The sequence below is a fragment of the Suricata suricatta genome, chromosome 1, assembly GCF_006229205.1.
Source record: "Suricata suricatta isolate VVHF042 chromosome 1, meerkat_22Aug2017_6uvM2_HiC, whole genome shotgun sequence".
Lineage (NCBI taxonomy): Eukaryota > Metazoa > Chordata > Mammalia > Carnivora > Herpestidae > Suricata > Suricata suricatta.
Window position 1 is genome coordinate 145,631,240 of NC_043700.1, and position 27,577 is coordinate 145,658,816.

Here is a 27,577-nt window from a genome sequence, read left to right on the forward strand (position 1 = left end):
AAAGATAGCATCAACCAATCAAAAGAAGCAGCAAGAGCAATTCAAGGAGAGACTTTTTTTTTTTTTTTTTTTTGCTAATTTCCAGAGGGAATTAACCAATTTTCTGTATTACGATAGAATCAGCATATTGAGGATTGGACCTATAGATAATGTCAAAGCAGAAGAGGTGCTTTCAGCTTTGTGTGCCTGCTGAATCTTAAATATGAGCAACCGCTGGGCTTCTGTTTGCTCCACGATTTCCGGTCAGGTTTCATCAGATTGGAGCCTGCTGTTTAAGCTGTATTTAGGACATGACCCTAGCAGCTGGCTCCAGTGAATGAGCCGCTTGAAGGTGGTTATTACTATGCACGTAATAACTAAAGAATTTGGAAGAGCTAAAAAAAAACAAATACTGGGTATTCTGTTGAATATTTTGGTAGATATGAAACCCAGCTAAGCAAGGAGCACATGAAAAATAAAAGTATGGTAATTGATACTAAAAATAACTTTAATATTACCATCTGGATGAGAGAAAATGCCATATGACTATGTCAGAGTAAGAAAGTCTGTATTTTTAAATGCCCACAACTTAAAAAGAGTTGGAAAAGTTTCATACATTTACAAAAGAATTATTTAAATAATTAACATTTGAATAGTATCTTGCAAAATGAAAAAGGTCAAAATTCATTTCCCTTTTTTTTTTTTAAGTTTACTGATTTATGTTGAGAGAGAAAGAGAGCACAAGTGGAGGGAGGGGCAGAGAGAGAAAGAGAGAAAATCCCAAGCAGGCTTCACACTGTCAGCACAGAACTTAATGTGGGGCTCAAACTCACAAACTATGAGATCATGACCTAAGCCAAAAATCAGGAGTCAGTCACTTAACGGACTGAGCCACCCAGGAGCCTACGTTTACCTTTATATCCAATGTTTATAAAGATGAAGATTATATCTTATTCAATGTTGTATCCCTGTAGGAAATACCATATTATATTCACCAATAAGTGTTTCTTAAATAAAAATTGTCTACTTATATTTAAAAATAAAAATGAAGGCTTTGGAGAAGATCTAAAGAAACTGAAAAACTACCCAAAATTGCACATTTTAATATGAAAATTGCTTAAATGTCCAGATGAATTCAATCTTACATTTTCTGTGCAAAAGACTAAAAATGAAAATATGGGCTACTGACAAATGTTGTACTTCCAATTTTATAGATAGAGATCATGAAAGAAAAGTAATGAGTATATCCTTGCTAGGTTTTTATAATATTTAACTGATTCCAGAAAATGTACAATGCAAGAAGAGCTGTATCATTTTTTTCACAAAGTGAACAGCTTGAATGTGGTGGGTGGATATAGTAATTTACCTAAATATATTGGTTACCAAATTACTTATATAACTAGTTACCATTACCAGGGTCACCAAATAATTTGGAGATGGGAAATGATATATATTGAAAGTAGTTGCTAAGTATTTCCATGTGGTGGTTAAACAAGTTTTTTTAATGTCAACAATCTAGGGTCACTTAAACACTAAAATATAAAATACTCCAGGAGGAATTGTGGCATTAGAACCCTTCAAAACCCAGAACCTGACCAACACGTTTAATGAAAAATTAAAATGTTGGGTTTGAGGACATAAAGGCTTAACTGAAGAAACTCCATCTGTGCTGAAACTGGCATAAGGTATTTAATACATGTTTAACATTACAACATACAAGATAGTATTGTTTTTTGCATTTTAATGAAGAATAATCATAGAAGTAAAAAATATTTTTTTCTTGGCTTTTTCCTAAGGCATGAGCAAAAGTCCCCTATTGTCTTTCATTCTTCTATCCTATCTGAATGACACACTAGAACTAGATTATACTGGTCAAAGGCTGGATTGATGTCTGATGGCAGGGTCGATTTCTGGAGTCACAAGTATCCCCATGACTTTATTCTCATCTCCCTCCAGCCTATTACACCAGCAGAGTTACATCGGGCAGAGATATCAAAATGCCCCTGTCGGGGACTAGCATGACATAAACATTTATCCCCCCATGAAATCTGGGGATAATCTTTTAGGTTGTATAAAGGGAACCTCACTTTTGGCCTTGCCTAGAAGTCTAGGAATGAACATGTCATATAGTTACATAAATACATGTTTTCAGTTAGGACTTCTGTCTATTGACCTGTCTCTATTCCACAAAGACTTAATGGATTCATTTTGCTTTCACTCGATTCTTTCCTATTCATTCCAAATGCTTAATGCAATTGCAGGCCATTATACTGCAATTACTCAATAAGAAAATACTTTTAAATGGGAGCTTATGAAAACATTTCATAGTATTTCAATTGAAGCCAAAAGAAAATGCAGGTAACAGTTCTTATTTTAAAAATACAGCAACCAAATACACAGTAAATAGAAAAGCTAATATTAGATATTTCTCCACATGTAGGTTGCTAACCTGAAATATGGAGAGTTAAAGAATATTACATTTTATGGCTTCTTTATATTAGTTTAGATGTGAAGAATTTGGTTGGCAGATGACCATGAATTCAAACTAATTTATTTCATTGCAATTCTCAGCACTTATGTATTAACATGACTGCATATAATACACTATTTTAATTTCACTAGAAAAATATAGGGATATTGCTTTTGAAAGTCACATTTTTAAAAGAAAAATCATTCTAAAATGTATGTATAACATTCAGATTTTATAAATTACTATGCTTAAATAGTCCATACTTAGAATTCTAAAAATATATAATGGTTTTTTACATTACATATTAAATTACTATAATGTATAATTATGTATAACTTCACATGCTTCTGCATAGCATCTGGAAACTCTTGATAAGAATTTTAAAAGTAATAATATTATAAATAAGAACAAAAGATTTTAGACTTAAAATACTTAGTATTAGAAATAACTCAAAGGAATCAAATTTATTTTTTTTACTTTACATAGGAATTTTCTATACCCTCTCTAACTTCTCATACTTAAATATAAGCCATTTCAAATTATTACTGTTATTGAAGTTTAATTTTCACATGATTTCAGTATTCATAAAGAAAAAATAATTTCAGTCATTTACCTGTGCAAGTCAATCATTAAACTATCTAATTTGCAATCATTGTGTCTCATTCTCCTTCTTTCAACCCCAAAAGTTTTTAGAATGGCCCAATTTTTGGTTCCTCTTCTAATTGAAGAAAACCTCCTCTAGGCAGTTATCATACCAGAACAAAAATAAATACGTAGACTAAAATCAAACAGTAAATGGAAAAGTGCTATGGTATAAAATAAAAGTCACTGTTTAGAATGCCATATAAGGAACCCTGTGTAGATAACTTGAATTAGTATTGAGTATACCTTGAAACCATAGTGAAGTAACTTATCTTTAACGATTCATTTAAAAGTCATTCAGAAAAATTTGAAGCAGTGCTAGTTGCTTACTTAATAAGATTGAATCAGTAATGCATGGGTATGATTGCCTAGTTCTCAATTTTTATTCCACATAAGTTAGTTACATCAGTTAGCTGCTTACTCCAATACATAGATATAAAACCTGCAATATAAATTTTAAAAAGTTAAACAAAGTGCAAAGTAATATATTTTAAATCTATGCTTTGCCTTTAAAAAAATGATACCTGCAGTTATATTATTAGAAAAAAGAAGCAAAATTTTTATAGTAGCCAGAGCTGCAAGGAGCTATGTTTTTTATCTCTTTAATACAAACAACTATTTTCTCCTACTTATCTACTTTATCGGAGTTCACTTAGGACATAACACAATAATTTGAACAGAAAAATTAACATAAAGAATTATTAATTATAGCAAGAGATTGGAGTAACAAGGGATTAGCTAATAAGACATAAAGAGAAATCTGAATAACATAGGCATCACAGGTATAATGAATAATATAATAACAAAGATAATATCATATAATATATAATTACCACTGTTATAGACTAAATTCTTTCCCCCAACTTCTCCCTCAAATTCTTATGTTAAAACCTTACTCCCCAGTGTGATGGTTTTAGGACGTAGGGACTTCAGGAGGTAATCAGATGAGGTCATGAGGGCGAAGTTTTATGAATGGAATTTATGCCTTATGAGAATCATGAGAAAGCTTGCTTCTCCTCTGCTCTCTGCCAGGTGAAGGTACAAGGAGAAGTCATCAATCTGCAACCTGGAAGAAGGCCCTTGCCATAACCTGACCGCACTGGCACCCTGATTTCAAACTTCCAGCTTCCAGAACTGGGGGAAGTAAATTTCTCCCAATTAAGCCACCCAGGCCATGACAGCCTGTCAAAGCAGCCTGAATGGACTAAGCACTTACTACCCGAATTGTTGAGAGAAAGCACCCAGGGTAGTGTTCCCTCCTTACTTGCCCGCCCACAGCCAGGGCCAGGATCTAGACCTCTTGTAGAAGGTGTGGCCATGACTCAGCAAATGACAGAGATGTTGCGATGGTGCAGGGCTCTGGGAACTTGAAAATCCTCCCTCCGAAATTTGCCAGGAAACTCTCCTTTGGGTGTCTGGCAAAGCCACCCACTGGGAGGAACCACTTCTCAGAATTTGCTGTGAATCAAACGAAAAGGAGCCAGGGAAAACGATTTGTTCCTAAGGGCTGCTGGCCGCCTTGTACTTCAGAGCCAGGAGCTACAGAACTACAAGCTAAAGGAACACATTAGAACCAGGAAAAGAAAGCCCCTTCCTCCTCAGGCATCTCTACTGGCAAAGCACTTTACTGGTAAAGCTTAACATTAGTTCAGCTCACAAAGGAGAAATAGCACAGCTGAAGGGCAATAAATTGATCACTGTCACAGTTATTTATCTTACCAATGAGTGTGTCCCTTGTACCTCCTCTCCTAACTAGATTTGTAACACCAATTCTGTTGCTTAGTTGTCCTTTCTTAACAGAATATACAAAACCATCAACTATAAACTCGCATCTATTTAAAGCAATTCCTCTCCAGTTTCCCTCATTACCGTTAATGGAAGAAAGGAAAGCTTTACCGTTATTAAGACATTTTTCAATCTTGAGCAGTTAAATTACCATTGACAATCACAAGACTAATGTTAAGTCCCAAAACTTTCTAAATCCCTCATTTTAATAATAATAATAATAATAATACATATTTTATAGCACTATTTGAAGTTACTTTTTTCTTTTGCCTAAATTATAAAGCAAGCAGTAAGCTAGAACAAGGTGCTAACACCATTATCCAGAAGACAATGGGAACCAGTCCATCCTGTGCAATTCTGCACACTTCTTGCATTGGGTTCCCTCTCTTCCCAAATGTTGCAACGTTAGAGTGCCATTTAAAAAGTTATGTTGGTTTCTTTCTTCTTAACAGAATGAAATCTAAACTCCTTAATTTAGACCTTCACATTTTGAACTCAACATACTTTTTCATTCTTTATTTCCTTTTAATGCATCACACTTACTGTTCATTCTTAAGACACAATATAGCTTTCCTTTTCCTCATTAAGTCATGTGCCTTTATGACAGATACATTACTGATTATATTCCATTTCTTCTGGCTCAAACAACCAAAGTTAATAAGCAGAGTGATTATGTTCAGTTGGTAAAACTAGAAGGACCATATTACTTTATTATGTTTAAGTACAGTAAGATAATACAGGTAATGTGTTGAGAACATTGCCTAGCACATGTAAATGCTAAATGAATGTTACCTCTTTTTTATTATTGTTTGCTTAACTTCAGTTTTCTTGCCTCCAGCCATTGGTGAAGTGGCTAAATTATATCCAAATTTTCCTGCTTCGAGTGTGAACAGAAATTGAAAAAAATACTGAGCTTTATAGGTGAGTAAATTGTTAAGAAAAATACCAAGTCAATTGGTGAGTCCCAGGTCTAATTCCCCATGGACCATGGTCTAATTCTCTTCATTGTTGCCGTTGCTGCCACCTTTCCATTATCACCATTATCGTAAACAAAAGAAAAACACAATGAGTCACTGTGTTTACCACAATGTTAAAAGGGGCAAGTTCGAGCCATACCGTAACCCTAGACCTATTGAAAATAGTAGATCTTAGTGTAAGGTTGGAAGCAGACATGGCCCATGAGGGAAAAATCAACATATTATCCAAAGAAAGGTGGTGAGTACTGGAATGAAAACACATGCTGCCTACTACACATACCCATCAAAACATCTCTTTTAAATAATTCTAAAGTAATAGAACACCAAAGATAGATTCAAACACTCACATGCCTTGATAATTACTTCCAATTCCATTACTTCAGAGACAAATGTACTAATGACCCAGAGAATGTGTATTTGGTCCAAGGTCAAACCTTGGAAAACATCATAGCCAGGAGTAGAACCCAGTTACTTTAATTAGGTTATTGCTTTCACAAAGAGTTATTCTCTGGAAAGGTGCTTTAACATAACAAGCTAAGAAATATAACTAAATTAGAAGCATCAGCAAAGAGAACTAATAATTTGCAAACTGCTGCACACTAAATAGCAAAGAAGGAGCATTCTGCTGAATATTGTATCAACCCTTCAGATCTAACCAAAATTCACAAAATTCCTAAGAATGCATTTTTCTAACTTTTCTCCAAACCCATTATTATATTAGCTCAGTTTCATGTTTCCCATTAGCTGAGTTATTACTTTAGTGTTGTGCAGATTTAGCATATCTGTTAATTCTCTGCTTTTCAGCACTTCTAAGGAATGCTGATGTTCCTTGCTTCCTAATGGCCTGCTCTCTATTTTGACATTGATGACCATGTTATATAAGCTGTCTGAGCCAAACAAACAGTCAACATCGAGTATTATAGTCTCATAAGTTCTCATGGAACATCCCTATCAATTCAGTTTTCCAGGGTAGGTCTATAATACAGTGGCTTACATATTTGCCTCAAGATGCAGAAAATCCAAGTTCAAGTCCCAACTAGAATATAGAAACTCTGTGGCCTATGACAAGTTATATACTTTGTAACTCAGATTCCATATCTTCAAGATGAGTATAATAATGAGGAAATAAAAATATGTAAAGCACTTAATGTATTATCTTGCCCAGAAAAGTTAAACAATTAATGCTGTGACTGTTGTTGTGGCAATTCAAGGTCTGTGCAGTAGGGCAAGGAGTTCCAAAACCTGTAGGGGAGGCCAATAGTCTCACTGCAGACAGAAAATGAACTGATAAGTAGGGACACCAGGCCTTAGTAGAGAGGATGAAAAGGTAAACATCCAAATGGGATAAGTATCAAGGCCTAGAAGGCTGGAAAGGGCATTTATTTTAAAGAATGCCTCAAATAGGGATTCATTACAGTAGCTAGCTTTGGACACTCAGCTCTCCTAAGCCTCGGTTTCTTCATATTTAAAGTGACAGTTGCAGCTGACACTCATGAAGGATACTCTTCTGGGTAATATTCACATCTCCAAAACAATCAGTTTACAAGCTCAATTATTATACTCCCTTCAGAGATAAGCAAATGGCGACCAGACAGGTGCTATCAGTTGTCCAGGATCCCCTAGAACTAACCGGCAGAGCAGAGCCATGGACTTTAGTTGTTCATTTCCTCGAACTCTTGGTGACTTGGTAATTCTGCCCCTGGTCGGCCAGTATGGGAGCTACTTTATAAAATCTGTCTAAAGATGAAGTGCAAGGATGCATGCAAAACAAAAATCAAGAGCCTGTCACATAAACCACAATCAATTTTAGCTATTACCATCAATATAATACTGTTGAAATAAAGAATTTACTGGAATCTGACAGCTTTTTTATGCAGAAAGCACTTATGTGTATTTTTCCCTGTAAAAGTGAAAACACTAATTTGATAGCTAAATTTGTGATTCAGAGTAAGTGTGCTTATGTGGGTGAATGGCTACAGAAGCAACATTCTTCATGTTTTTATATTTCTTATTATATTTTTATATGGTTATACAATTATCTATCACATACACCCCCCAATCTGTTTTTGTCAAAGCATATTTTCCTTATAAGAATAATATGTTAAATTTCATTAAGTTAAAATATATCACCCAAGCTTTTTTGTTTTCTGATCCTAATTAGAGTGAGTTAGCATAAACTTCTGGCCTTACACATATGATTTGGCCTTTTTGAGCTTGTCTTCTAAATTCTATAAAATAGAAATCAGAATAACTTACACATGAGACATTGGATGTGAAAAAAATCTTATAAATTGTCATTTCCTTTACAAATGAAAGATTTTATCTGTTTTCATTTTTAGCAAAATGACTCCAAAATATTTATTTCAAGAAAAGAATTCTAGCCCATGTCTCTAATATAAGTTTGCAATTTAGTTGAATTCTTCCGTGATGCCATTATATTAAATATATCTCAAGCCAAATTTATCATTTACTTCCCATTAAACCAGTACTTTTTTCAACCTATAGAAAAGTGTAGCATTACAACAGATAATAAAACTTCAAGGTCATAGTAGATTCAAAAAAAATCAGATCCCCGATCTTCAGATTTTTTTTTCTTTGAGAAAGAGAGAGAGAGAGAGAGCAAGTGAGTGAGGGGCAGAGACAGAGAGAATCCCACACGGGGCAGAAAGAAAGTGAGAGAAGCCAAGCTTGAGCTCACCCAATGCTGGGCTCATGCTCACCTGATGAGGGACTCAAACTCACAAATCATGAGATCATTAAGTCAGATGCTTAACAACTAAACCCCAGGGTTCAGACTCCTAATTCAAGATAGCTCTAGTTAATTGTAGGTGCATAGATAAGGCCAGATAATGTTAGAGACACAGTATAGCATAATGTTTAAGGTATTCTGGATCTGGAATACTTAGATATGATTCTTTGATTGCCACTTACTGGCCCTGTGACTATAGACAAGTTACCCAACCTCTTTGTGCCTCTGTTTTCTCATCTCAAACCTTTATTCTTTAAATGGCTACTGTGGGGACTAACTATTATTTCATAAAGTGCTTAGAAGAATCTGACATACATTGAATAAAGATGATATAATATTACATAATATTTGTAGTCTGAACATGCTGATTAATCATTCTTTCTCTCTTTCAAGTTCTGATCAAATGGTAACTGACAAAGGCATTCAAATGGGAATTCATATGCAGTTATCAATTCTTACTTGTAGAGCTAGATTAGAAAATATGGTGGAACCCATTATCCTACTTGGGATTGAGACCACCAGATCCACACAACCCTGATGTAACTCAGGTAGAGGGCCCAGAGAATGACATACCACTCTTCCATCATAGCACACTCACATCTCCACCCAACCTGAAAGTTTTGGCCAAAGAATAAGAATCAGAGGAGAAGAAGACACTTCAGAGGTGAAAGGGAAATATAGTAAGAATGCAATGATAGCAATGGCTACTTTGAAAACGGGAATGAATGGAGGTGAAACTCAGAAATCACTCAGCATCCTAAAGGGAGGATAAAGTACGGTGGTAAAAAGATGGCCCATAAGTGTTTACTGTGTTATTTCTTTTGTGAGAAAAGAAGCTGAGCTTTCTTCTCCCTTGTGGAAAATAAGGAAATAAGGATTCTCTGACCAAAGATTTTATATGGCCTGGGACATCCACTATGTAGAAATGCTTTCTGCAAGTACTTGTTCTTTCAACAAATACTGATTGAAATCCCACTAGGCGCCAGGCATTATGCTGGCACAGATGAAAAAGGAAGCTGAGATTACTGGTCAGATTCAGTACTGTATGGATTTTAGATATCATTTAAAAAATTAGTGGAGGATCCTGTTTAGAATCTCTGCAAATCATGTGATTCACAAAATATAGGTAAGAATATTTCCCCCAAATATAATGTCCAACATAAATTCTTTTAATCTACTAGATTACATACTTTTTAGCATTCTATGGGATCTAGTGCTAAGGAAGCTAGGCTAGATAAAGGATTCTCAAATCTTTTGTTAGCACAGATTCCTTTAAGCACAAAAACTTTTTTTAAGTTTATTTATTTATTTATTTTGAGAGAGAGAGAAAGAGAGAGAGAGAGAGAATACCTGTGGAGTAGGGGTAGAGAGAGAGAAAGAATCCCAGGCAGGCTCTGCACTGTCAGCACAGAGTCTGATGTGAGGCTTACTCACAAAATGTGAAATCAAGACCCGAGCTGGAATCAAATGCTTAACCAGTTGAGGTACCCAGGTGCCCTTAAGCAAATAACTCTTTTTCTTTTTGAGACAGGGAGAGAGAGAGAGAGAGAGAGAGAGAGAGAGAGAGAGAGAGAGAGAGAGAGAGAGATGAACAGAGCACCAGCAGGGGAGGGTCAAAGAGATGGAAACAGAATCTGAAGCAGGCTCCACACTCTGATCTGTCAGCACAGAGCCTGACTTGGGGCTCAAACTCACAAGCATGACCTGAGGATGCTCAATTGACTGAGCCCCCCGGGTGCTCCATAAACTCTTGTTTAAAATACCAAAATATAAACTAATTCAAGTGTCTGTTTTTCTCTTTTGTCACCTTCAGCTTCCCTTGAGGCACTCCTGAAGAACTTGCATCTCCAAAGGACTTATTTGAAGACACTATATCCATGAGCAACAAGGAATTTTCAAGTTGTTAAAATGTTGATTCTAAGAAATTTTATCTTTAATACGCATAGCCAGAAAGCCTAAATGAAAAGACTGCAGCAGAATCCTCTCTCTTAAAATATGCTTTTCTTTAAAATGTAACAATAACACACAGAAAAAAAACTACATATTTCTAAGAATGTCTTAGTAGCCATGTGCTTATTAGATAATTTATAAGAAAAAAGTTATTAATTATAAGGATAATACTATGTACAATAACATTGTTTTTGCTCTAAACTTAATCAAAATATGTAGTGTTTTAGTAAAACATATTAATGTAAGAAGGTGTTTAACAAATTTTCCTTCTTTTAGAGTTATCCTGTGTCAACTTTGAATTTAAGCTATTGTAATAATTCTCTATTATACTTCTACATATGCCTAAGTATTTACAACAAAATTTAAGCCTAGTATGACTATACATATTCAAAGATACATGTATAAAAATATGTTTTGTAAAGTATTTTTTGCCCTCATACATCTCATAATAATATATATTAATCCAGTGTTTGGTAATGACAGTTCTAGCTGTTTCCTTTTTTCTGTGCCTCTGTTCTTCCTGCTTCTTTAAAATACACACATTGAGAAGAAGTGAAGCCATCAGAATACCCACTTTATATTAGCACTCATAAGACACAGTAAAACTGAATGGGGAAATTGGCAAAGAATAAGAGCTTGACAGGGTTTTTTCTGTTCTTTGCTATTTTTCCTGGGCACATGCAGATGGCTGTTTAAGAATGGGCACAGTGTTCAGCCTGAGCTTTGCCAACAATGTAGACTTAGAAGGTAGAATAAAGAGTCATCAATGAGCACAGTAATGGCAGGAAATGGTTCGAAAGAGAACCCTGTGTTGCATACAGAAATATCCTAAAAACCTGAAAGTAACACGAGCAATCATTAATTATAAAATTTAGGTTTTCAATTTTGGCAGAGCACAAATAAGAATGAAAAAAAAATCAAAGCCAAAATGAAACAAGAGCAACAAAAAAAATGAAGCTGAATAATATAGTTATCTAAAAACTTTTGGAACCTAATCTTTATAACTAGGATATCATTCATCCATTTATTTTCATGCTTAACATCAACAAATATTTGCAGGCTGTTCATGCGTGGCAAACACTTTACTGGGAACCAGAGACACAATATTGGGCCAGACAGTGTTATACTTTCACAGAACGTTCACTCAAGCAAATTGGACATTCAGTTAAACACACAAATCCAATTAAGAGTGATATGTCCCATAAAGTATTTTCTCTAGGGAGCTGTGTGGTGGACTACAGAGACCATGAGCTTTGGAGTTGCAAGTAATTGCTTTCAGCGTTCTCACTCAGACACATTCTAGTTTTGTTATCTTAGAAAAATGTGAAAATTGTTTGCCTAACTGAACAATAGCTATGCTTGCTTCAAAGGTTTGCCTCAAATATTAATCAAAATAGTGAACATCAAAGCATGTTATGTGGCACAATACAGATATTTATTATTTTATATTTGTTGCCCAAATTTTCAATAATAAAAGTAGAGATTAATGAAGTCTTGACAATTATCTCACTTATTCTCAGAGAAACCCTGTGGACCATTCCAAAATTATCACTGTAGTTATTGTGACTACTTTATTTTTTTTCGTGCATGTGTAATGCTATTCTAAGAGAATTAATTTATTATTTCCCTTTATGACCTCTTGCTTTAATTTTTTGCCTATTAAATTAACATTTTTAAAAATTAATTAATTTATTAAGTTTTTTAATGTTTTATTTATTTTTGAGAGAGAGAGAGAGAGAGAGACAGCATGAGCAGGGGAGGGTCAGAGAGAGAGAGAGGGAGACAGAATCTGAAGATAGCTGTCAGCACAGAGCCTGACGCGGGGCTCGAACCCACAAACTGTGAGATCATGATCTGAGCTGAAGCAGGTCGCTTAACTACCTGACCCACCCAGGAGCCCCTTATTTATTTTCAAACTTATATACAAGTTAGCATACAGTGCAGTAATGATTGTAGGAGTAGAATCCAGTGATTCATCCTCCAGTGCTCATTCCAACGAGTGTCTTTCTTAATGCCCCTAGCCTCTTTTAGCCCATTACCCCATCCACAACCCCTCCAGCAACCCTCAGTTTGTTCTCTATACTGAAGAGTCTTTTATGTTTTGTCCCCCTCCCTGGTTTTTATATTATTTTTGCTTCCTTTCCTTTATGTTCTTTAATCTCCAAATATTCGTTGACTTTGCAAATTTTTTCTTGTGGTAGATTTTGAGTTTCATAGCATTGTGGTCTAAAAATATGCACAGTATAATCTTAATCTATTTGTACTTGTTGAGGGTTGATTTGTGTCCCAGTATGTGATCTTTCTGGAAAATGTTCCATGTGCACTCGAGAAGAATGTGTATTCCACTGCTTTAGGATGAAATGTTCTGAATGTATCTAAGTCCATCGTCCAGTGTGTCATTCAAAGCCATTGTTTCCTTGTTGATTTTCTGCTTAGATGATCTATCTATTGCTGTCAGTGGGCTGTTTAAGTTCCCTACTATTATAGAATTATTATCAATGAATTTCTATATGTTTGTAATTAATTGATTTATATATTTGGGTGTTCACATGGGAGGCAAACATGTTTACAATTGTCAGATCTTCTTGGTGGATAGATCCCTTAATTATGATATAATCCCCTTCTTATTCTCTTGTTACAGTCTTTATTTTAAAATGTAGATAATCTGATATAAATATGGTTACTTTAGTTTTCTTTTGGTGACAATTAGCATGGTAGATGGTTCTCTATCCCCTTATTTTCATTCAGAAGGTGTCTTTAGATTTCAAATGGGCCTCTTGTAAATGGCATATAAATGGATCTTGTTTTCTTATTCATTCTCTTATCCTATGTCTTTTAATTGGGGAAGCATTTAAAGCATTGACATTTAAAATGAGTACAGAAAAATATGAATTTATTGGCATTGTGCTGCCTGTAGAGTTGGGGTTTCTGGTGGTGTTCTCTTGTCCTTTCTAGTCTTTGTTGATTTTGTTGGGGTTTTTTTTCTTCTTTTCTCATTTCAGAGACTCCCCCTTAAGATTTTTTGCAGGGCTGATAGTGGTCACAAACTCCTTTAGTTTTTGTTTGTCTGGGAAACTATCTCTCCTTCTATTCTGAATGACAGCTTTGCTGGATAAATAATTCTTGGCTGCATTTTTTTTCAATTCATCATGTTGAATATATCCTGCTACTCCTTTCTGGCCTGCCAAATTTCTGTGGATAGGTCTGCTGCAAACCTGATCTGTCTTCCCCTGTATGTTAAGAACGTTTTTTCCCTTGATGCTTTCATAATCCTTTCCTTGTCTCTGTATTTTGTGAATTTGACTATTATATGCCTTGTTGATTGTTGGTTTTTGGTGACTCTAATAAGAATTCTATGTGCTTCTTGGATTTTGATGTCTATGTCTTTCCCCAGGTTAGGGAAGTTTTCTTCTATGATTTGCTCACGTAAAACTTCTACCCCTTTTTCTCTGTCTTCATCTTCTGGGACTCCTATAATTCAGATGTTATTCTCTTTTAATGAGTCACTGAGTTCTCTAATTCTTATATGGTGCTCTTCTGCCTTAGTTTCCTTCTTTTTTTTCCTGCTTCATTATTCTCCATAATTTGGTCTCCTATTTCACTGATTCACTGCTCTGCTTCATGCATCCTTGCCACTATGGCCTCCATTCAAGATTGCATCTCAGTTATAGCATTTTTGTCCTGACTAGATTTTACTTCTTTTATCTCTGCAGAAAGGGATTCTATGCTTTTTCAATCCTAGTTAATATTCTTATTGTTGTGATTCAAATACTAGTTCAGACAGCTTGCTTATATGTGTTGATTAAGTCCTTGGTTGTCATTTTTTCCTGTTCTTTCTTTTGGGGTAAATTCCTTTATTTAATCATTTTGGAGAAAGAAAAAGATTTAACAAAATAGAAAATAAAAATTAAAAAATTAAAAACTGCAAAAAATCAAATAAAGGAAGTGACATCCTAGGTGTATTTTGAAGGCTCTTTGTTTGTTTAGTTTCATCTTTTATTCTCTCAGAGAGTCCCCCTTAAAATTTCTTGCTTGTTGGTTGTTGAAAGAAGCTTGATAGAATAGGGAAAAAAGGTGAAAAAGGGGAAAAAAGAAAAGAAAACAGTAAGAAAACCCTTAAATTAAAAAAAATGTATGCAATAAAATAGAATAAGATGAAATGAAAGTAAAATAGACTTTTAAAAAATTACGAAAAATATAAAATATAATTTAAAAATTACAAATGTCTATAAAAATGGAAAATATAAACAATTATTCTCTTTCTGTATCCAAGAGTAAGTAAAATAAGAAAAAGTAATGAACAGATGGACCAGTGAACAGAAAGAAATCAAATGAAATTACATCCAGTTTCCCCTAGAAGTCAAACTATGAAACACTTTATAGTTCATACACTAAGCAGGCAGAGAGACTTGTGGTGATCCTCGAGGGTCTGATTGGTGCACTTGGACTTCTGAGGGCCCTGCTTAGCTTACTGGGCTGGATCAGTGTGGTGCGTGTTTTGATGTATGCACATGCGTGGGAGAGGTGAAAATGGCATCACCCAGCTTCCCAGTCTCTAGCACCAGAACTCGGCACTCTCACTGACAAGCAATCAAGCACCCCTCCTTTGTTTCCAGCTTCCTTGCACTCCTCACTTGTACACTATCTGTGTCTAAGCTGTCAGCTTTCCACGTGGCATCTCTGTCCTGAATTTTATCTCAGATGGGGCTGTGTTTACTTTTTAATTTTTTAATGTTTATTTATTTTTGAGGAAAAAGAAAAAACAGACAGAGCACAAGTAGGGGAGGGGCAGAGGAAGGGAGACAGAGTTGGAAGCAGGCTCCAGGCTGTAAGCTGTCAGCACAGAGCCTGATGTAGGGCTTGAACCCACAAACTGTGAGATAATGACCTGAGCCATGGTCGTATGCTCAACTAGCTGAGCCAGCCAGGTGTCCCTTTGGGGCTGTGGTTCCAAACTTCTCACTTCTGAGGGCCCTAGGGTTTGGACCTACTCCAACCCTCTGGAAGAGGGTCAAGCTGGGCAATGGCTGGGTGCTGGCTTGCTCCCAGGGAACATCCATGTGATCATGCTGCTCCAGAGGCCTAGAGATTGTGGCCAGATGCCAGCTTGCCCCCCCCCCCAAAAGCTTATGTGATTGTGTAGCTGCAGAGGTTCAGAGATTATGGTAAATCACAACACACAATTGGCACGAGGTTTCAGTACACCCTAATGACTTTGTTCCAATATTAGCATACATGACTGATCTCCAGGGTCCGTTGGGACCTTTGCCTATAGGAAGGCCATAAAGCCTCTACCAAATGCCCTCCTAGCAGGGTAACTGCTTTTCCCTACATGGTCCATGGACCCTTTGGACCTCACTGTCTGCTCCTGAGAATTCTTCCTTCCCACCAAAGCACCACCAGGTATTGAGTTGTGGAATTTATGACTGTGCTCCCCCTATTTATAGAGTCCTAATGGTATTGAAACCTTCTTCTTTCTACTTTCTCCCTTTCTTGTTCAATCACTTGTGGGTGTTTCCACTCTTTCTCTCTTTCTCTCCAGCTCCTTTTGGGGGAAGTGCTTTTCCTGTACTTTCCTTGCTTTCTCTGTCCTCTCTCTGCAAAAACAGATCCCTACCCTCTGCATCTTCTCTCTCCTAAGTTCACCTCTATGCACTGTGTACCTGCTGATTCCATGGCTCAAGTTAGGCAGATTATTGTGTTAATTCTCAGATCAATTTTCTAGGTGTGCAAAATGGTTTAATGCTGATCTAGTTGCATTTTAGGGATGAGAGAAGCAGAGAACTTCCATGCTGCTCTGTCATCTTGGCCCCAAGAACTCCTTAATTTTTCCTATACACAAGTATTTTTATTTACATAACTTAAGAAGGAATAAGTCAGCCAACCCTTATTATTCACAAATGCTGTATATGCCAGTTTGCCTATTGGCTAAAGTTTATTTGTAGCTCCTAAATCAATACTCAGTGCTTCAGGGTGATTCACTGTCATGCATAGAGAAAAGGGCAGGGTGGGGAGTGGAGGTGGGAGATGAGAGTTGCCCAGCTGCCATGTTCCTACCTGAGTTATATTGCTCTCATAGCGATATTGCCAAAGGATGATAGGGGACAGTATAGTGCAGTGTAAGAAACTCAAACTCTGGAGCTAGTTGAATGGGGTTCGAATCACAAATCACAAATCTGGCACCTGTTTGTGGTGGATCTCAGAAAAGGAATTTACTTCTGGATCTGTGTTTTCTCTTTTGCAAAATAAAATAAGAACTGCCAGGATGAGTTGTTTTTATGATTTAAGATTATAACTGATCAATAGATCCTGTTTCCTAGGAGCAATGATTCAGTGTTTGCTAATTCAGTGTTTGTGAAGACTTTACAATGCATAACTACTATGAATAACGGAATCAACTGTAGTTTATTTATTATCTATATTTCAAATTTTATTTTCAAGTCTGTGTGCTATTAAAGCAATTGCCAAATATCAACTATTTGGAAAATAATCCAAATACTTTGGTTAATTTTCCTTTGGAATAGAAAAAGACATTGATGTTAGCTTCAGGTGGCACTGAGCTTCATACAAGAGACAGAGGAGGTTATACTTTATTATAAAGTGATTAAATGTCTCCCTATTTGTGGCATAATAAAGCAATTCAAAATGTGTTTATTATTTATGTAGATAGAGCTTTTAAAATAAAATGATGGTAAAATTTATAGTTACAATTTGTGAAAACAAGAATTATCTGACTCTGCCACATTTCAACTAAAGTAACTGAATTAAGTAATAAAAATCATAAATTAAATTACAATGAACATAAAACATCCTCAGTAGCCTGTCAGAATATATTTTGTGGAAATAGATACGATTCACAGCCCTATGTTTAGACAGATTACCAATAAATGTAATTATATAATTAGATATAACTAATGCAATCTTCTTTAAAAGTCCCATTATTTGAAATCAAATATTATTCAGAAAGTCCTATAAGGTTTCTATGAGTTAAAAAAAATGCACTTTCAAATGTGAAATATAGCCGAAAGCAATACTCTCACTTTAGCCTTTATGATCTAAATCCTTCACAGAAAATATTCTAAACTTAAGCTCTAAGTTACTCAAGATTTTGATCTCACACAAGATTCTACAAAATAAGCCATGATAATTCAAAGATAGTTTTGTGTGTGTGTGAGGCACAAAATTGTTCTTTCAGAAAAAATTTCAAAGAGTTGTGTCAGGCAACGCAAACTGCAGGAGAAATTATCTCAAAATATCTCAGAGATATGCTAAGCATAGTCAGCTGCCCAGAACTCATGTTCATATATATTATTATGTATGTTAAGTCAAGTTCATACTTAAAGAACTGATAGAAGAAAAAAAATTCAAAAACCAATACAAATTAAATACTTCTCATTTAGACAAAAATAGCTTCACATTTGGAATGTCTTGCCAGCATAAGATCTATTTTTTATTCATTTTATCTTCTACATCAGCTAGCTTATTTATGAAATCCATTAAAACATGGGTTGTATATATGAGTTCCCATGTTAAAAGAAGAGAAAACATCAATGGTGAGAATATAGATCCTACTATTTCTTGGAGGCTAACCTGAAGTAAACTGGTATTTTTCTTCAAAGACTACTACATGATAGTGTGACCTTAATTTTACCAACTCATAATATATTTAGCAGCCCAGCATGTAGATGCACATCTCTGAAATAATAACTTCAAAGGGCTAAAAGTCATAATTATAATACAATTCTAACATTGTCACAAAATAATATCTATAAAAAGACTTAAAATTGAGTAGGCAGATAAGTAAGAAAGCTAAGCAATTTTCTTGGGGTAAGACTATTATAAATTTAGATTCCTTTATTTATTTATTTTATTTTATTTTCATCTAGATACAAGTTGATCAGGGATCACAGAGACTTACTTCTTTTCTGAACTCAATCATACAAATAGAACTCCAAAGATATTAATGAAGGAAATATAAGACAGCAATGTTTAAAATAACATGAACTAGGTCTCTGGCTTTGCAGATTTGTCACAGAATTAGACAAAATGGCAGTCAGAAGAAAACATCTGGATATTAAAAGAGAATACTATATATTTTAAGGAAAAATTCAACATTAATAACTCTAACGTCATTAATAGTACAAGTAACTAATAGCCTATTTCAACTCTGGTGACAGATATTTCTACTATGCTACAGTGATTCAGTGTTTCTTTGAAACAACTTTGAAACACAACTACATACTTCATAAATATATTAGCATACCATCATAGCTGAGTTCATTATTATATGTACTGAAATAAACTTTGGATCAAATCATTTCCCTTAAATCTCAACCTCAGCAAAAAATGCTTTATAAGTAATATAGGCATATAGACCTACAAGGTGAGTATTCAGTTTGTACCTTACAGACAATATTACTCTTCCTAATGATAGGCTAGGAAAACATCAAAGAAGACACCAAAAGTACTATATAAAGTACTATATAAAGTATAGTATATAAAGCTAGAGTAGGTAAACAATGCTGTGATAGGCAGAATAATGTCCCCCAAATATATCCGCATCCTACTCCCCAGAACCTAGGAATGTTTTACCTTACATGATAAAAGGCATTTTGCAGTATAATTGAATTGAGGATATTAAAATATTCTGAGTTATCTATGTAGTCCCTATGTAATTATCAAGCCCCTTATATGATTGGAGAGAAAGAAGAAATAGAATTAGAGGTGGTAATGAGAAAAATATTCAGTCCAATCTTGCTAGTTTTAAAGATAATGGAATGAAGCCAAGAGCAAAGGAAAAGAAACTCGCCTCCAAAAACTGAAAAAACGGCAAGATTAAAGATTTTCTCCTAGTGTTTCCAAAGGAAAACAACTCTGCCAGCATCTTGATTTTAGCCCAGTGAGACAGACTTTGAACTTTGAACTGTGTGTGTGTGTGTGTGTGTGTGTGTGTATCAAAGCAGATTATTTTGGAAGTGATGGAGCTGTTCTGTATCTTGATTGGTTTGTAGTTAAGTATCAGTATATGTCTGTTAAATTTCATAGAATTGTGTACTGAGTACTGAATTTTACTATAAGTAGATAAAAAGATTTTTTAAAGGTTAGGTTTTCATTAACTTTGAAGAAGTGTTTCAAATTTGTATTTAGAAAATCATCTGATCTTTCTTGTTGCCTATGAATGTCATTTTGTCCTACCTTAATCCTCAAAAAGCAAATTAATGTGTTCTTTCTTCATTAAGTAACTTTGGAATATTTGTATCAATAGAATTGAAATCTTATGTGTGACTTTTGAAACAGTTTTAGAAGAACAGAAAAATTATAATTTAATTAATGATTCCTGGTATAAAAATTACTATGTTCACTCTGTGCACTAAAATCGGGCTGAAACAAGCATGGATATAAAGGTCATGTTAAATTTCTGAAAATGTTCAAAAGAAAACCCAGAAAAATCACAATTTAGGAGTAGCAATGTACTGCTTAATAATGCAACATTCATAAAATTCATATTGCCCGGCACCCAATCAAAAATGACTAGATGTGCAAAAAAACCAGGAAAATAAATCTAACACAGAATAAAAATTAATACAAAGAGACCACAAAGTGACAGAAATCATGAAACTAGTTGACAAGTATATCAAGCATCTGTTACAAATACACAAAAATTTAAAAGAAATGTAAATTAAAATATTTCAGAGGATGGACTTAGCAGGTTAAACAATACAGGAGAGAATAATAAATATGAACAGAAGAATCTGATCAATATGAATGAAGTCAGGCCGATCTCTGGGACCACATCAAGCAATCTAAAGTGGATGTAATTTAAGTCATAAGAGATGGGACAGGGGAATGCAAACAAAACATTTGAAAAAACAATGTCAAATGTCTTTCAGATTTATTGAAAAATATAAACCCACAGAATGAAGAAGCTCAAAAAAAGTTCCAAGAAGTATAAACACACAGAAAACTATACCAAATCATCTCATTCAAAATTTTGAAAACTAAAGATAAAATATTTCAAGCAGATGTAAAGATATACTACATCAGAGAAGGAAAAATAAAAACAATCACTTCCTTCTTATATAGAATAAACCAAACCAAAAGTCAATAGAATATCTTTAAAGTGTTGAGAGAACCACAACAACAACAAGAAGAAAACATTCTGGAATTCTACATCTCGTGAAAATATTCCTCAAAAAGGAAAGCAAGTCATTTTCAGAAAATGAAAAGCTAAAAGAATTAGTCACTAGTGCATATACTATAAGAGAATTTGAAGCATCTTGTTTATAGAGACTCAGTGGAAGGACAGTTAATACAAACAGTGGATGGATGAGAGAATAAAGTCATTCACGTTGGCTGTAGTGAATAATAGGTAAAAATTAAATTAGAGGAAAAACAGTACAAAAACATGATAGTTTTGATTAAGAGTAACCAGAATTTTATTCTATTCCATAGGTTATATTATTATTAATGTGTTTAAAAAGAATAATCTGGCAACATTGTGCAGAATGTATCCCATCTGAAAGAGGTGATTACAAGAATAAAGGCTATGAAAGTGAGGTTTAGTAGTACACGTATGAGGTCGTAGTGACATGGCCTGGAGTGGTGTTCATGATAGAAATAACAAATGTTCAGTTCTTTTAACAAAGTTGTGTCCACGGTTTCCTTAACAACACATTAGCAAATGTCTACTACAAGCTGAGGGAGTAAAAAATGTAGATTATTACAACAAAAGTGAAAAAGTGTTATAAAATATATTTGTGGGGCACCTGAGTGACTTAGTCGGTTACGTGTCCCACTCCTGATTTCGGCTCAGGTCATCAGTTTAAAGTTCGTGGGATGGAGCCCAGTTAGGGGTCCGAGCTGACAGAGCAGAACCTGCTTGGGACTCTCTCCCTACCGCTCTGTCTCTCTGCCCCTCCCAGGCTGGCACTCAGGCTCTCTCTTTCCTTCTCTCTTAAATAGAAAAGACATTTGCAAGATATGATTTTGGGGAGACAATTTGTATTTCTGTATATAATTAATAGCCAATTTGTTCCAGATTACCTCTTCAAGAATGTCCTTAGAAGCAGAGAGCCTTTGATCAATGGTAGTGTCTTCTACATTCCTCAGTAAGAGAGATGTATCTCCACCACCTCCACGTCAGGTTTGTTTATATTCCAGGATAGTGAAGGTAGAGATGCCTCTCTCTCCTCAGTGTGGATATCCTGTCTCTCCAGCTTGATGAAGATAATTTTCTCTCCATAAGAGAGGCTGGGCAATTTTCTAGCAGCCCTTACATAAGACTTAGAATTCCTAATCTCAGAGTTTCTCTCCTATAGAGGAAAACACACTAACCACTCTGCATGTGTGGGAAACACTAACCTTCTTTTCATCCCTTTGTGGGAATTGGGGCTTAGAGAACCCGCACAGTATGTAACTCTGGCTACTGTGATTGCAGTGAGTAAGAAATATTCTTGTATATTGGACCCAAAAGCCTTGTGTTTTGCGCTATAATTTATGAAAGATGACAGACTACCTTTTTAGCTTGAAATTGGGGACCATCTCATAGTTTTCACAGTTTCTGACTTGCCAGAAAGGGCTTAAGGGAGAGAAGGATTAATTACTCTACACAGAGACGTTAGCTAAAACTTCATTATTACAGTTCACATTACACAATGGATATAAAGATGAATTAGAAATGTCTGATCTTGCAGGCAGGGGGCACTGCTTATCTTTTAATTGAAAGTTTTTGTGACCTGTTGGGGCCAAAGTTCTATTTTCTTTCTTTTTTTAAGATTTTATTTTTTAAATAATCTCCATGCCCAACGTGGGGCTCAAATTCACAACTCTTGAGATCAAGAGGAGCATGCTCTACTGACTGAGCCAGCAGGCGTATTTTCAATCTGGTAATTAAGGATTAACGCTTAGTTAACTTGAAGCATGGCAACTTTTGGAATTGAGAGGATTTTTTAAAGAAAGCATAATCCTCTCCACAATTCCCAGAAATTCGGGTATATAACTTCAACACTCCCTTTCCTGCCTCCATGATTAGGTTCCAAATCTTTAGAATCAGCAGTAATGAATCAGTTTTATAAATGTGGTGTACTTCATTTATATTCAGATGGAGAGATACAGTATTAAAGACCAATCATATATAGTATTAATTAACTTCATTATAGGAAGGCGGTTTTTAAAAACGACAAGAGAAAATGTATAAAGTCTGAATACGAATAAGATAAATTGACTATCCAGTCAACTTGCAGTTGAAGGCAATACCATTCTCAGTAAGGGAGACTGCTTGGTCTTTAACCTAGGAAACGTTTTGATACCGGCAAGGCTAATGAAAGAAAACATTACAAGCACAATTTATCTTTGTTTTTAATAAATTTCACACTAAAATATTACAAGGTATTGTATACTTCCATTATACAACTGGCAGAAAATACTAGGTTCTTAGTTATATGAAATTATGTACTCCAGGTATCAGCTGGGGATCTCCCAGTCACTCAAACTCCAAATAGAATTGACTTATTCTGTAAACTCCTTCCAAGTCATTTCCTCTCATTGTGGTTGTACAATGTCCTACACAAGATTTTCAGAAAATTCCTCAGAAGCTTCCATTTTTATATAAGGTGCTGCTTCTGTATATGTAGGAAAAGTTGTATTTTATTTTTTAATTGGAGAAAGTTTCCTAAAGAGAATGCCAGTTTAACTATATTTAATCCAAATTACACATTACTTTACAAAACAGGGAAATATCTAAAAGCTAAATAAAAGCATTGTTCCCATGCTTTCAATCTTTTTAAAAAATTATTTTTAATGCTTACTTATATTTGAGAGACAGAATGTGAGTTAGGGAGGAGAGAGAGGGAAATGCAGAATCTGAACATGGTTCCAGACTCTGAACAGTCAGCACAGAGTCTGATGTGGGTCTCAAGTCCATAACCCATGAGATCATGACCTGAGCTGAGTCAGACATTTACCCTACTGAGCCACTCGCCGGCCCTGCTTGCAATCTTTTCTGTAAGGTTAAAACACTGTCCTCAAGTTGGTCTCTCTGTTCAACTAAAACAAATCATTGAATAGCAATGTTTATTTGAGCATTTTCATAGAAAACCTGGACATGTCTTTGAGATGGCCAGCAAGAACTATTGCCAGAATTATCAATATCGTCTACTTGGGAGAATGGAACACAGTTAAAAGGAAGAGATTACACAGGTCCTAATAGTACACACATTGATGAATGATAGCTTTATGGAAAGTTTCTGGTTCAGTACATTGTCTAGGATACAGAGTTTAATCCACAGGTAAAACAATTCAAGAAAGAACCTGTGGTCCAACTACTCCAGCACAAAGTTTTCTACTTGAACAATAGGGTCAGATATATTAACACTTAAAGCTGTATTAAAAAAAAATAGATGAACTCTTTTTAGAGCTGCTGATTGTTTGAATTAATGTGAGTCAGGTGCTATGGTATGGAATGGTGATGCTTTCTGAAATCTTAGCCATTGGAGAAGATACTATGGCTGTATTTGCTGAAAGAAATAATTAAGAAATGAGTTATTACTGAATTGTGTCATTGAATATATTGTCACAGTATTTTCTGTGAATGAATTGTACCTCCCACCTATAATTCATATGTTGAAGCCCTAATCTTGAATGTGACTGGAATTGCAGATAGGGTCATTAGGAGATGATTAAAGTTAAGTGCGGTCATAAGGGTTGGGCCCTAATCCAGTAGGGTGGATGGTCTCATAAGAGAAAAGGGGAGAGAGGTCATTGTCTCTCTCTCTCTCTCTCTCTCTCTCTCTCTCTCTCTCTCTCTCTCTCTCTCACTCACTTAATTTAATTAATTTATTTTGAGAGAAAGAGAGTATAAGTAGGGGTGAGACAGAGAGAGAGAAAGGGAGAGAGAAAGAGAATCTCATGTCTCTCATTCTACACTGTCAGCACAGAGTCCAATGAAGGGTTCTAACCCATGCACCATGAGATCATGACCTGAGCTGAAACCAAGTGTCGGATGCCTAACCTACTGAGTCACCCAGGCGCCTTGCAAGATCATTCTCCCCATATCTGTGCACCAATATGAGGACACAGAAAGAAGACAGATCTACAAGCCAGGAAGAGGGCTCTCACTAGGAACTAAGTCAGTAGGCATCCTGGTTTGGGACTTACAGCCCCCAGAATTGTGAGAAAATAAATTTCTGTTATTTAAGTTATTCCGTGTATAATATTTTGTTATGGCATTATCGTATTTGAAGCCCAAGTAGACTAAGACAATATTTATTTACCAAGTCTTAATCTGCTGCCTGATAAATATGTATGTCTCAGTTTCATACTAAAAAGACAGTATTATCAGCAAGACCATATTTTTTAAGAGCCCATGGAAAAGAAAATCATATTTTTTAACTAAAACTGAATTCATAGTATTTTAGGAGTTATTATCATTCAGTTTTCTGTTGCCTTGAATAAATTTTCTTCTCATTCTCTCAAATAGGAAAAATAGAGATTTAGGTAAAGTTTTCTTGTTCTTTCTAATCCAATATTCAATTACCAAAAGATAACCTAGACTTCTTGCCTTAGAATCTGGCTCACATATTAGCTCATATCTAGAATGATGTACTTATTTATATTATTCATACATAAGACATTTTAGAAAAATAGGGATAACATTTTATTTTTACAGTAAATAATAATTACTTAGAAATACAGTATCTCATTTGATGTTGGTCAAAGACCCCCAAAATTGGTCATTCAAAGTGCCAGAAAGATATGTATCTACTAATAAGGATACAGGGGCTAAATTCAAAGTGGGGATATATTCTAAATTCCCATTACCAATTTTCCATAAATTCTATATTTGGAACAATGAAAAAAATTAACAATCACAGAGCATTTTCAGTGTCATATATTTTGTATATTTTTATGGTTAAAGATAAAACTCAGAAGCCATTTGTAAACATTGAACCTTTCTCTTCATAACTTTACTAACTTTTAGTTATTAAATATGTTACTCTACATGAAAATCTATGCCAGGTTCTGCTTGTAATACCCAATAAACGATCTCATTTCATGTCATTTATTTTATTTTTATGAAGATGGTGAACTTTTATTTCACTAATGTAGCTAAAATTCATAAACTTTCATTTAATCAAGAAAAGTAATGTTATATAGGACAGATTTTATATATTGCGAGAGTTAAAATATCTACATTAAATATACATATAAATGCAACTCCTAACGAAAATCGTCAGCATAAAACCAAATGTTTGCAGTTCCCTAAGTTATTTTCTTTCCCATCAGAAGACTAAATCAGGAGCATTTTGCTCAGTGCTCCATACAAAATGAGAGTCAGAAATTAAATTTCTAGGAAAAAAGTCTTCTTTTAATCCTAACAATTAAGATTTTTTTTATAGAAAATGTAACATATTTTCCCTTAACAAAAAAGAAAATTGAGACAGATACTGGAACACTGTTGCATTTTAAAAGCAGATAAACATTGGGGCACCTGGGTGGCTCACTCAGTTAAGTGCCCAGCTTCAGCTCAGGTCATGATCTCACGGCTATGGGTTTAAGCCCTGTATTGGACTTTGTGCTGACAGCTCAGAGCCTGGAACATGCTTAGGATTCTGTGTCTCCCTTTCTGTCTAACCCTTCCCTGCTCACACTTTGTCTGTCTCTCTCTCTCTCAAAAATAAGTAAACATAAAAAAAATTTTAAGCAAGGTAATTAAACATATATACACTAACCAGCATCACATTTCCAGTTCATTTTTTTACCCAGGTGAAACTTATAAAGAATAGCTTTCTTTTCTCCTGTTTGTGGAGTATGTTTTACACAAGCTACCACACCCACTCTTAGAGTGAGAAAAATAAGCTTATGATTTTTGAGGTGGCAAGAAGCTTATTTTTTCTCAGCTGAATTGTTTTTCCACATAACTTATAAAAATCAAGTGATGTTCAAATTAAGTCAATTGTCTATTTTTATATATGTATCTTTATATGATCATAAATAATATGGATATTTGCTCCTCATTTTTTTCCCTATCCCCAACAATTCCCGTTTCTTTTTGCTGTTATCTCTTATTCTTTTTGAGCTTAAAAACTATTTCTAATAAATTTTTATTCCTTTCTTAAACGAGGTTTTTAAAGTTTATTTATTTATTTTTAGAGAAGTGTCGTTCATGTCTTCTGCCCATTTCTTCACTGGGTTATTTGTTTTGTGGGTGTGAAGTTGGTGAGTTCCTTGTATACTTTATGTCGTGTCCCGCCCTGGCCAGCAGGGCGGAGAGTCCTCGTGGGTTCTTTTCCTGAGGGAGGGAGAGAAAGGGCAGGAAAGGGGACGCACAGAGAGTAAAGACACAACTCACGGTTTCCGATCAGGCAAGAAAGAGAGAGCTTTATTCAGAAAACTGTTTCTTATAAAGGTTTCAAGGCGGGAAAACAAGGCAGCTGACCTAGGTCAGTTGCTAGGAAACAGGGTTAAGGGATTAAGGCTGGAGTAAAAGGGGAACCAGACTAAAGTGTTTTAGCACAGCGCCTGAGGGGCCGATGCCACCCTGCCTGCAGGCGGTTGATCTTTGTTCTTCTGGCTTCTCCTCTGACAGGGAGTAGCACTCCCCTGCCTATTTTTGCAACTCCCCTCAGGGAGTGACATATCCAGCTAGCAAATGGCCAAGCGGCTGAATCTTTGCCGCTCCCCACAATTTTAGATACTAGCCTTTATCTGATATGTCATTTGCAACTATCTTTTCCCATTCTGTCGGTTGCCTATTAGTTTTCTTGATGGTTTCCTTTGCAGTGCAGAAGCTTTTTATCTTGATGAAGTCCCAAGGGTTCAGTTTTGCTTTCATTTCCCTTGCCTTTGAGGATGTGTCAAGTAGGAGATTGCTGTGGTGGAGGTCTAGGAGGGTTTTTCCTACTTTCTCCTCAAGAGTTTTGATGGTTTCCTGTCTCACATTCAAGTCCTTCAGCCATTTTGAGTTAACCTTTGTGTATGGTGTAAGAAAGTGGTCTAGTTTCATTCTCCTGCATGTTGCTGTCCAGT

General features: G+C 35.3%; 1 long non-coding RNA gene across 1 annotated transcript in view; it reads right to left on the minus strand.

Moving 5' to 3' along the window:
* Positions 1-14,571: 14,571 nt before the first annotated feature.
* The window catches only part of LOC115285399, a 103,451-nt gene continuing 90,445 nt past the window's right edge, over positions 14,572-27,577 (minus strand). Inside the window, exon 4 of the long non-coding RNA XR_003905509.1 lies at positions 14,572-14,604. This is a non-coding gene — a long non-coding RNA (uncharacterized LOC115285399). The remainder of the gene's footprint in view (positions 14,605-27,577) is intronic.